Raw genomic sequence first — 4,066 nt, 5'->3', positions numbered from 1 at the left:
CTCTTTTTTTCGGTTCCATATGAGATTTAAAGTAGTTTTTTCTAATTCTGTGAAGAAAGTCAGTGGTAGCTTGATGGGGATAGCATTGAATCTATAAATTACTTGTGGCAGTATGGCCATTTTCACAACATCAATTCTTCCTATCCATGAGCATGAAATGTTTTTCCATTTGTTTGTGTCCTCTCTTATTTCCTTGAGTAGTGGTTTGTAGTTCTCCCCCTTGTAAGTTGTATTCCTGGGTATTTTTTTCTCTTTGTAGCAATTGTGAATGAGAGTTCACTCATGATTTGGCTCTCTGTTTATTATTGGTGTATAGGAATGCTTGTGATTTTTGCACATTGATTTTGTATCCTGAGACTGCTGAAGTTGCCTTACATCCCAGGGATGATGCCACCTTGATCATGCTGGATAAGCTTTTTGATTTGCTGCTGGATTCGGCTTGCCAGGATTTTATTGAGGATTTTCACATCGATGTTCATCAGGGATATTGGCATGAAATTTTCTTTTTTTGTTGTGTCTCTGCCAGGCTTTGGTATCAGGGTGATGCTGGACTCATAAAATGAGTTAGAGAGGATTCCCTCTTTTTCTATTGTTTGGAATAGTTTCAGAAGGAATGGTACCAGCTCCTCTTTGTACCTCTGGTAGAATTCGGCTGTGAATCCATCTGGTCCTGGACTTTTTTTGGTTGGTAGGCTATTAGCTACTGCCTCAATTTCAGAACTTGTTGTTGGTCTATTCAGGGATTCAACAACTTCTTTGTTTAGACTTGGGAGGGTGTATGTGTCCAGGAATTTATCCATTTCTTCTAGATTTTCTAGTTTATTCACGTAGAGGTGTTTATAGTATTCTCTGATGGTAGTTTGTATTTCTGTGGGATCAGTGGTGATATCCCCTTTATCATTTTTTATTGCATCTATTTGATTATTCTCTCTTTTCTTCTTTATTAGTCTGGCTAGCGGTCTATCTATTTTGTTGATCTGTTCAAAAAACCAGCTCCTGGATTCATTGATTTTTTTGGAGGGTTTTTCATGTCTCTATCTCTTTCAGTTCTGCTCTGATCTTAGTTATTTCTTGTCTTCTGCTAGCTTTTCTAGCTTTTGAATTTGTTTGCTCTTGCTTCTCTAGTTCTTTTTTTTTCACCAGTTGTCAAATGATCCTTTGTTGAAGTATTTTCCTTTGTGCTTAACTGGCTGCGCATTCCATAGCACCACTGTTGATGTCATCTATGATGTCATGAGGGTGGCGGCCATCAGCATTACAGCCCACGGACTGGGCAGTCCCCAGGATCTCTTTAATGGTTCCAGAGAGTTCTCTGGCTAAGGATCGGTGCCACATCTGTCAAGCAATGTTGACAGTCTCATCATAAGTGATATTACCACTGTGTTTAATGTTCTTCTGTTTCTTTCTGTCTCTTGGTTGTTCATTGAGAGCTTTGATGATCAGGGCAGAGGCAGAAGGCACCACTTCAATCTGGGACTGTCTGTTCTGAATGGTCAGTTTCACTGTAATCCTCAGGCCCTTCCAGTCACCCGTTGCCTTGGCAATGTCATCACCATCCTTTTTTGGAGACAGACCCAGAGGGCCGATCTTGGGGGCCAGGGCAGAAGTGGCACTGACTTCGCCTCTGGTGCACCTCAGGTATACGACTTTGATCTCACTGGGGTCGAACTTCGGCGGCATGGTGGAGGCAGCTGGTGTCGGATGAACGCGGATTCAGGACAACCGAAGAAAGTTGCACCTTGGCCTCCTCTGAGCCAAAAGCTGAGAGCTGTCTAGTTCTTTTAATTGTGATGTTAGGGTGTCGATTTCAGATCTTTCCTGCTTTCTCTTGTGGGCATTTAATGCTATAAATTTCCCTGTAAACATTGCTTTAGATGTGTCCCAGAGATTCTGGTACATTGTGTCTTTGTTCTCATTGGTTTCAAAGAACTTATTTATTTCTGCCTTAATTTAGTTGTTTACCCAGTAGTCATTCAGGAGCAAGTTGTTCAGTTTCCATGTAGTTGTACAGTTTTGAGTGAGTTTCTTAAGGAGATTGCTGGCAAGATGGCCAAATAGGAACAGCTGCGGTCTGCAGCTCCCAGTGAGATCGTTGCGGAAGATGGGTGATTTCTGCATTTCCACCTGAGGTATCTGATTCATCTCACTGGGACTGGTTGGACAGTGGGTGCAGCCCCCAGAGGGCGAGCCAAAGCAGAGTAGGGTGTCGCCTTACCCTGGAAGCACAAGGAGTCAGGGAACTCCCTCCCCTAGCCAAGGGAAGCACTAAGGGACTGTGCCGTGAGGAACACTGCACTCCAGCATAGATACTGCGCCTTTCCCATGGTCTTCACTTTTTTTTTTTTTTTTTTTTTAAAGACAGGGTCTTGCTCTGTCACCCAGGTTGGAGTACAGTGGCGCGATCTCGACTCCCTGCAACCTCCGCCTCCCGGGTTCAAGCAATTCTCCTGTCTCAGCCTCCTGGGATTACAGGTGCGTACCACCATGCCCAGCTAATTTTTGTATTTTTAGTAGAGACGGGTTTCACCATGTTGGCCAGGCTGGTCTCGAACTCCTGACCTCGTGATCCTCCCGCCTCAGCTTCCCAAAGTACTGGAGTTACAGGCGTGAGCCCCCATGCCTGGCCGAGTGACATACATTTTTAGCTCTATTAAGAAAGAGTTCAAACTAAGAGTCTTTGATCTGCTAGGATTTCTAACATGTGAACTCTACGTGCTTTCTGTAATTCTACCAGATGTAGCCAAATTGTTCATAGTGAATCCATCAACTTCTAACTAGCTTTAGTTACAGATCTCTTGCCTCCTATTATTATACAGGATGGATTTTCAGATGCAGGTGTTCTTTTGATTTGTGGTTTGCCCATTTCCCTCCAAGAAGTTGTCAAAAATGGCCTGAACTGGTGGAACCTTTACCATAGTTTATGCTGAGATAGTATTATTATGCCAGTCAGTAAGTTAAACAAATGCAAGACTTTGAAGACTCTGACCTAGTTAGTTTAGACTTTAGAGTGAAAAAAGCTGAAATGAAATAGAGGAAGAGTATTAAGGAAGAAGCGTATAGCTTGGGGAAAAAGATATCTATTTTTTCATTCTGTTTATTGTATTCTTTTTTTCTCTCTCTCTCTCTTTTTTTTTTTATCTCCTCTTTGACCCACATATTATCCAAAAGTATTTTGTTTAGTTTGGCGATTATCCTGCTATGTTTCCATTATTGATTTCTAGTTTGATTTCATTGTGGCCATAGATTACATTTTACAAAATTTCAGTTCTTTTAAATTTAAGGTTTGTTTTATGGCCCAGGATATGATCTATCTTGGTGTATGTTCTGTGGGAACTTGAAAAGAAATTGTGTTCTGTTGTTGGGTGGAAGTGTTTCTAAACCTAAATGTTACTGGTTGATGTTATTGTTTAGTTCTTTTATATCATTGCTGATTTTCTGCCTAGTTGTTCTAGTCATTGTTAAGAGGGAAGTGTTGAAGTCTCCATCTGTAATTGTAGGTTTGTCTATTTCTCCTTTCAGTTCTATCAGCTTTTGCTTCATATGTTTTGTGGCCCTAAATGCATGCACACCTCAGATTAACATTCTTGGCTGAGTGCCATCATTGCTTACACCTATAATTCCAGCACTTTGGGAGGCCGAGGGGGGTGGGTCGCTTGAGCTGGGGATTTTGAGACTAGCCTGGGTAACATGGTGAAACCCCATCTCTACCAAAAATACAAAAACTAGCCAGACATGGTGCTGTGTGCCTGTGGTCCTAGCTACTCAGGAGACTGAGGTGGGAGGGTCACTTAAATTTGGGGAGGTTGAGGCTGCAGCGAGCTGAGATTGTGCCACTGCATTCCAGCCTGGTGACAGAGTGAGACCCTGTATTTAAAAAAAAAAAAAAAAAAAAAATCCTCTGCACTCTATTTATTCAGCCCTCCCTACCCACAACTCATAGTTCTTGGCCAATCTCTTTTTTTTTTTTTTTTGAGACAGGGTCTCTGTCTAGTGTCCAGGTTGGAGTGCAATGACTGGATCTCAGCTTATTGCAACCACTACTCCTGGGTTCAAGTGATACTTCTGC

The 4,066-nt window shown here is 42.1% G+C and overlaps 1 pseudogene; it reads right to left on the bottom strand.

Annotated features, from left to right (window-relative positions):
* Positions 1–1,042: 1,042 nt before the first annotated feature.
* LOC110743761 lies at positions 1,043–1,871 on the bottom strand (annotated as a pseudogene).
* Between the last annotated feature and the right edge of the window lie 2,195 nt (positions 1,872–4,066).

This window comes from Papio anubis, chromosome 7 (assembly GCF_008728515.1).
Source record: "Papio anubis isolate 15944 chromosome 7, Panubis1.0, whole genome shotgun sequence".
Classification (NCBI taxonomy): Eukaryota; Metazoa; Chordata; class Mammalia; order Primates; family Cercopithecidae; genus Papio; species Papio anubis.
This window is presented reverse-complemented; position numbering and strand designations above follow the sequence as displayed.